This window comes from Salvelinus sp. IW2-2015, unplaced genomic scaffold (assembly GCF_002910315.2).
Source record: "Salvelinus sp. IW2-2015 unplaced genomic scaffold, ASM291031v2 Un_scaffold1187, whole genome shotgun sequence".
NCBI lineage: Eukaryota > Metazoa > Chordata > Actinopteri > Salmoniformes > Salmonidae > Salvelinus > Salvelinus sp. IW2-2015.
Window position 1 is genome coordinate 106,079 of NW_019942769.1, and position 8,497 is coordinate 114,575.

At 43.6% G+C, this 8,497-nt stretch overlaps 1 pseudogene; it reads right to left on the minus strand.

The window, feature by feature from the left end:
• LOC112069985 (pantothenate kinase 1-like) overlaps nucleotides 1–8,497 on the minus strand; it is a 35,803-nt pseudogene that overhangs the window by 13,373 nt on the left and 13,933 nt on the right.

Here is an 8,497-nt window from a genome sequence, read left to right on the forward strand (position 1 = left end):
TCGTACTTTGTATGTTCTTGGAGTACACAGCCAGGATGCTAACCCCAGATCCAATGTTGACCAGCAGCATAGGAACGGGTCGGCCAGACTGCACGTTGTCTTCACGCTGTTCGGGTGCTGACGGTTCTCAAAGTAGAAGCACTCAGGTGGCCGTTGAAGCTCACGGAGTCCACGTAGAGCAGGCCATGAATCAGACAGTCAAGCTCATCCAGCTTCAACAGCTCTAATCAGCCATCTGTAGAGGGGGAGGAGGGAGAGAGGTGGGTGTGAGGCAAATCAAAGCATGGAGCAAAACCTCAGTCGGAGTTGAGGGAGCAGGTGACTATGTAAACAACACAGGTCTGCGGTCAGAGAACAAGAGGCCCAGCCGGCCAGCACCACAAAACAAGTGCCTGACAGCACAGCTGGTCTTCGCAGCACTGGTACAGTAACGCATCGACCTCAACAATCCAGAGAAAAGAATTATAATATATAATATAAATACACAGAACACCTTCCTTGACTGGAATCAAATCAAGGTGTTTAGTCCCAGGGTCCTTAGCTTAGTGATGAGCTTTGTGGCACTATGGTGTTGAACACTGAGCTGTAGTCAATAACAGCATTCTCACATAGGTGTTCCTTTTGTCCAGGTGGGAAAGGCAGTGTGGAGTGCAATTGAGAGATTGCGTCATCTGTGATTGGGGGCATTATACGAATTGGAGTGGGTCTAGGGTTCTGGGATAATGGTGTTGATGTAGCCATTACCAGCCTTTCAAAAACTTCATGGCTACAGACGTGAGTGCTACGGGACGGTAGTCATTTAGGCAGGTTACCTTCGCTTTCTTGGAACAGGACATTTGTGTCTGCTTGAAACAAGTAGTTATTACAGACTTTATGGTCAGATTTGCCAAATGGAGAGCGAGGGAGAGCTTCGTACGCGTCCTCTGTGTGTGAGTAAAGGTGGTCTAGAGGTTTTTTCCCCTCTGGTTGCACATGTGACATGCTGGTAGAAATGAGGCTGCAAGTTTGTCAGGTCACCCGTTGTCTCATTCTCCCACTCACCGTTCTGAAGTCGTTCTCGAACTTGTAGGCCCTCCGCCAGTGGGCGAGAGCGGGTGGAAGGCTGGAGAAGTTCTTGTCGCTCCCATCTGGATGAAGCGGTGCATGGCCTGCGTTGGGAAGCGGATGAAGTGCAGGTGCCCGTCCGCCACACATGGTCAGGTTCTTCAGTTCCAGGTGGACGTCTCGACACCTGTCTTCCCGTACGCCGTGTTGGAGGTCAGGTAGCGGCGGATGCTCTTCAAGTTTTCCACTTCTTCCTGTTCCTCCTCCGCCGTGATTCCTTAGCTCGAAGTAGACCAGCTTCACCAGAGTACCGCCGATGTCCATCCCGAACCAGGGGAAGGCTGTCAAGGCAAAACAAGAAATACATTAGCATTGAAGGTTTATCGCATGGTTACTGTGTCGTTTGCCTGTCATTTCGCTGCCGTATCCCTGTCATCAGAACCAATCGTCTGCCTCATGCATAATTGTTCAATTACAATTTTTTATTTTTATTAAATGTAACCTTATTTAACTAGGCAAGTCAGTTAAGAACAAATTCATTTACAATGATGGTCTACCTGGGAACAGTGGGTTAACTACCTTGTTCAGGGGCAGAACAACGGATTTTTACCTTGTCAGCTCGGGGATTCGATCCAGCAACCTTTCGGTTATTAGTCCAACGCTCTAACCACTAGGCTACCTACCGCCCCTCCACTTTAACCACTAGGCTACCTACCGCCCCTCCACTCTAACCACTAGGCTACCTACCGCCCCGTTCATGCAGTTGGAAAGCAAGGTTGCATTTAGACAGCAATAGTATTCTTAATACCCCTAAAAAAGAAATCCATGCCTTTTGCAACCAAAGTGTTGTTGTGCCCTTGAGAATTCCCTTCTCCCAGCTCCAATGGCTTGCTCAGATATCTAATTTCTTATTACCAATGCCTGTCACGTGATCAGACCTTCTCACAGTATCGCAGCTCCAAAGTAGTCTACAAGTGAAGACAGACATCGGGAATGCAACCATGCCGCCTCCATCGAATTCCGAATATAACTGTCCACATTTACTTTTCGTCAGCCAACAAGATGAGTAGTCCTAACGAACAGCAAAAGCACTAGCCTAAGAATCTACTATCCGCCAACTACAAAAGTTTACCTATTCTATTGGTCAGATTGTCCTCCTCCTGTGACGCGAAAGGAAAATTCCAAACATACTCTGGTACAGTTGTGGGAAGCGATAGATCCCAAATTAATACAACCACTGCACGTCAAAAAACACTTTTAAAAAGCAAATGATGCAACAGATCAAACGTTTAGCTTAAAATGTTGATAAAGTATTGGGCTATTCTTCACATTGTAAGCGCAGCAATGCGCACAAGGCAGGAGGCTATAAGCGCAGATGTTCAGCGTCGTCCGGGTTACGGGGAGGGTTGGCCGGCAGGGATTTCCACCACTGCTTTCAATGTAGCACCATCATAGGATACCACCTTTCCAACAAGTCAGTTCGTCAAATTTCTGCCCAGCTAGAGCTGTCCCGCGCAACTGTAAGTGTGAAAGAACTTGACTGCCTGCACAGCCCTGCCTTAACCCAATCGAACACCTTGGGATGAATTGAACACCGACTGCGAGCCAGGCCTAATCGCCCAACATCAGTGCCTGACCTCACTAATGCTCTTGTGGCTGAAAGGAAGCAAGTCCTCTCAGCAATGTTCCAACATCTAGTGAAAGCCTCCCAGAAGAGTGGAGGCTGTTATAGCAGCAAAGTGGGGACCAACTCCATATTAATGCTCATCATTTTGGAATGAGATGTTGGACGAGCAGTTGTCCACATACTTTTGTTCATGTAGTGTATTTTAAAAATGTTGACTGCCTCTGCTCAGATTGCAAGGTGGGATGTTTGCAGTACCTCTCTCTCCTATCAGAACGAACAGTGCCTCAAGTATGCCGACAGAATCAAGCCTCAAGTATGCGACAGAATCAAGCCTCAAGTATCGACAGAATCAACTATTCCGACAGAATCAAGTATGCCGACAGAATCAAGCCTTTAGATATGAATAATTATTCTCCGAAACCCAACCATTATTCTACTTATATTTGTCAAACATGACTGGCGTTAAGCCTACAGTCCTTCGAATATATTTCAGACCCCTGGACTTTTTCCACATTTTTGACATTAAACGTTATTCAAAACTGAATAAATAAACATTTTCCTCGTCAATCACACACAATGCCCCATAATGACAAAGCAAAACTGGTTTGTAGAAATGTTTTCAAATGTATTAAGAAAATAAACAGAAAATCATTTTACATAATATTCCTTCCAACAGGACAACGACCCTAAGCACACAGCCAAGACAACGCAGGAGTGGCTTCGGGACAAGTCTCTGAATGTCCTTGAGTGGCCGAGCCAGAAGCCGGACTTAACCCGATCGAACATCTCTGGAGAGACCTGAAAATAGCTGTGCACGACACTTCCCATCCAACCGACAGAGCTTAAGAGGATCTGCAGAGAAGAATGGAGAAACTCCCCAAATACAGCTGTGCCAAGCTTGTAGCTTCATACCCAAGAAGACTTGATGCTGCCTCCCAAGTGGCGCAGTGGTCTACATGATTCCATAGGGTTCATTTCATAGTTTTGATGTCTTCACTATTATTCTACAATGTAGAAAATAGTAAAAAATAAAGAAAAATCCCAGAATAGTAGGTGTGTCCAAACTTTGACTGGTACTGTATTTTTTTACAAAGTTTGATTATTTACATAAGTATTCCTTCCAACAGGACAACGACCCTAAGCACACAGCCAAGACAACGCAGGAGTGGCTTCGGGGACAAGTCTCTGAATGTCCTTGAGTGGCCGAGCCAGAYGCCGGACTTGAACCCGATCGAACATCTCTGGAGAGACCTGAAAATAGCTGTGCAGCYACACTRCCCKTCSAACCRGACAGAGCTTYAGAGGATCTGCAGAGAAGAATGGGAGAAACTCCCCAAATACAGCTGTGCCAAGCTTGTAGCMTCATACCCAAGAAGACTTGATGCTGCCTCCCYAGTGGCGCAGTGGTCTACATGATTCCATAGGTGTCATTTCATAGTTTTGATGTCTTCACTATTATTCTACAATGTAGAAAATAGTAAAAAATAAAGAAAAATCCCAGAATGAGTAGGTGTGTCCAAACTTTTGACTGGTACTGTATGTTTTACAAGTTTGGATAGCATAGTACAGTGAGTGGAGCACAGTAGAGGGTGCAGTATATTGCACTGTACTCTACTAAACTATACGGTACTGCACTAAACTATACTCTATTATACTGCATAGGGCGGTATACCATATTTTACTATATATACACACACACCGGTATTTATGCACGGACCGGTTTGGGTTTTTACTTTACCTTCTATAACGTTATTTTAATATTTGGTTTGTTCAAATTGTGTAGCGCTGTGTGTAACGTCCATTTTTATAGTTTACTCCGCTACTTGTGTCATCCCTCTCCGCTCTCTCTCCATGCCGCTTTCCYCACAGACCTAGTCCCYCCCCCCGTCACTCAAGGAGCGCATTTGTTGTTGCTTGACKACGAGACACGTTCGTTCAGTCTGCAWGGTCAACGCAGCACATGCAACAATGTTGATGACAACGATGTTAACACTTTGATCTTAATATCAATCCACAAGCGTAATATAATTGCAATATTAGTTTGTGTTTCTTACATCTGCAAACACCTAGTTTGTATTTTGCCACGTGTCACCCCGAACCAGGGGAAGGCTGTCAAGGCAAAAAAAGAAATACATTAGCATTGAAGGTTGTATTATCGCATGGTTACTGTGTCGTTTGCCTGTCATTTCGCTGCCGTATCCCTGTCATCAGAACCAATCAGTCTGCCTCATGCATTTAATTGTTCAATTACATTTTTTTATTTATTAAATGTAACCTTATTTAACTAGGCAAGTCAGTTAAGAACAAATTCTTATTTACAATGATGGTCTACCTGGGAACAGTGGGTTAACTACTCTGTCAGGGCAGAACAACGGATTTTTACCTTGTCAGCTCGGGGATTCGATCCAGCAACCTTTCGGTTATTAGTCCAACGCTCTAACCACTAGGCTACCTACCGCCCCTCACTTTAACCACTAGGCTACCTACCGCCCCTCCACTCTAACCACTAGGCTACACCGCCCGTTCATGCAGTTGGAAAGCAAGGTTGCATTTAAGACAGCAATAGTATTCTTAATACCCCTAAAAAGAAATCCATGCCTTTTGCAACCAAAGTGTCTGTTGTGCCCTTGAGAATTCCCTTCTCCCAGCTCACATGGCTTGCTCAGATATCTAATTTCTATAGCAATGCCTGTCACGTGATCAGATCCTTCTCCAAGGTATCGCAGCTCCAAAGTAGTCTACAAGTGAAGACAGACATCGGGAATGCAACCATGCGCCTCCTTATCGAATCCGAATATGAACTGTCCACATTTACTTTTCGTCAGCCAACAAGATGAGTAGTCCTAACGAACAGCAAAAGCACTAGCCTATGAATCCTAATCCGCCATACTACAAAAGTTTACCTATTCTATTGGTCAGATTGTCCTCCTCTCGTGACGCGAAAGGAAAATTCCAAACATACTCTGGTACAGTTGTGGGAAGCGATAGATCCCAAATTAATACAACCACTGCACGTCAAAAAAACACTTTTAAAAAGCAAATGATGCAACAGATCAGAACGTTTAGCTTAAAATGTTGATAAAGTATTGGGCTATTTCTTCACATTGTAAGCGCAGCAATGCGCACAAGGCAGGAGCCTATAAGCGCAGATGTTTCAGCGTCGTCCGGGTTACGGGGAGGTTTGGCCGGCAGGGATTTCCACCACTGCTTTCAATGTAGCACCATCATAGGATACCACCTTTCCAACAAGTCAGTTCGTCAAATTTCTGCCAGCTAGAGCTGTCCCGCGCAACTGTAAGTGTGAAAGAACTTGACTGGCCTGCACAGAGCCCTGACCTTAACCCAATCGAACACCTTTGGGATGAATTGGAACACCGACTGCGAGCCAGGCCTAATCGCCCAACATCAGTGCCCTGACCTCACTAATGCTCTTGTGGCTGAAAGGAAGCAAGTCCTCTCAGCAATGTTCCAACATCTAGTGGAAAGCCTTCCCAGAAGAGTGGAGGCTGTTATAGCAGCAAAGGGGGGACCAACCCATATTAATGCTCATCATTTTGGAATGAGATGTTGGACGAGCAGTTGTCCACATACTTTTGTTCATGTAATGTATTTTAAAAATGTTGACTGCCTCTGCTCAGATTGCAAGGTGGGTATGTTGCAGTGACCTCTCTCCCCTATCAGAACGAACAGTGCCTCAATGCCGACAGAACAAGCCTCAAGTATGCCGACAGAATCAAGCCTCAAGTATCCGACAGAATCAACTATTCCGACAGAATCAAGTATGCCGACAGAATCAAGCCTTTAGATATGAATAATTATTCTCCGAAACCCAACCATTATTCTACTTTATATTTGTCAAAACATGACTGGCGTTAAGCCTACAGTGCCTCGGAATATATTTCAGACCCCTGACTTTTTCCACATTTTTGTTACATTGAAACGTTATTCTAAAACTGAATAATAACATTTTCCTCGTCAATCTACACACAATGCCCCATAATGACAAAGCAAAAACTGGTTTGTAGAAATGTTTTCAAATGTATTAAGAAATAACAGAAAAATCATTTTACATAAGTATTCCTTCCAACAGGACAACGACCCTAAGCACACAGCCAAGACAACGCAGGAGTGGCTTCGGGGACAAGTCTCTGAATGTCCTTGAGTGGCCGAGCCAGAAGCCGGACTTGAACCGATCGAACATCTCTGGAGAGACCTGAAAATAGCTGTGCAGCGACACTTCCCATCCAACCCGACAGAGCTTAAGAGGATCTGCAGAGAAGAATGAGAAAACTCCCCAAATACAGCTGTGCCAAGCTTGTAGCTTCATACCCAGAAGACTTGATGCTGCCTCCCAAGTGGCGCAGTGGTCTACATGATTCCATAGGTGTCATTTCATAGTTTTGATGTCTTCACTATTCTACAATGTAGAAAATAGTAAAAAATAAAGAAAAATCCAGAATGAGTAGGTGTGTCCAAACTTTGACTGGTACTGTATGTTTTACAAGTTTGGATAGCATAGTACACGTGAGTGGAGCACAGTAGAGGGTGCAGTATATTGCACTGTACTCTACTAAACTATACGGTACTGCACTAAACTATACTCTATTATACTGCATAGGGCGGTATACCATATTTTACTATATATCACACCACACCGGTATTTATGCACGGACCGGTTTGGGTTTTTACTTTACCTTCTATAACGTTATTTTAATATTTGGTTTTGTTCAAATTGTGTAGCGCTGTGTGTAACGTCCATTTTTATATTTACTCCGCTACTTGTGTCATCCCTCTCCGCTCTCTCTCCATGCCGCTTTCCACACAGACCTAGTCCCGCCCCCCGTCACTCAAGGAGCGCATTTGTTGTTGCTTGACAACGAGACACGTTCGTTCAGTCTGCAAGGTCAACGCAGCACATGCAACAATGTTGATGACAACGATGTTAACACTTTGATCTTAATATCAATCCACAAGCGTAATATAATTGCAATATAGTTTGTGTTTCTTACATCTGCAAACACCTAGTTTGTATTTTCTTAGCAAGTTAAGCTAAATCGTGTTAGCCACTAATGCTAATCACTAGTTAGCTGGCTAGCTAATAAAAATACTGAGCTAGCTAATACAGCCTGAACCAGTACAGGCTTAAATCTGCATGTTGTTGTGGCAACAGTATCTTCTAAATCAAAGAGTTATAGGCGAAGCATGAATATGTTGGCTATATCAACAAAGATTAATGTAGCCAAAGATTATAGGGTCTCCTAAGAAACACTGAACGTCACTTGGTTCCTACCCGTCGCAATAACTCGTCGTGGCATTTTAATTTGTTGTTATGTCAAACACTGTATTCAAAGTGCCCACTATTATTTATATTCTAACTATAGAATTATAAATAAACATTCCATTTCCATGATTCCAAGTTCACCTAAGTGTTTTGATCTAAATCACAATTGCACCATTTGGTTAAAAATAAGGCAAAGTATTTCGATACACAAAGGAGTGCCGGAATTGCAGACATTGATGGAAATGCAGGAAAATATTTTAGGTTGAAGTTGAATTGAACAGTATTTTTTAAATTTCACCTTTATTTAACCAGGTAGGCAAGTTGAGAACAAGTTCTCATTTACAACTGCGACTGGCAAAGATAAAGCAAAGCAGTTCGACACATACAACACAGAGTTACACATGGAGTAAAACAAACATACAGTCATAATACAGTAGAAAAATAAGTCTATATACAATGTGAGCAAATGAGGTAGAAGGGAGGTAAAGGCAATAAATAGGCCATGGTGGCGAAGTAATACAATATAGCAAGTAAAACACTGGAAT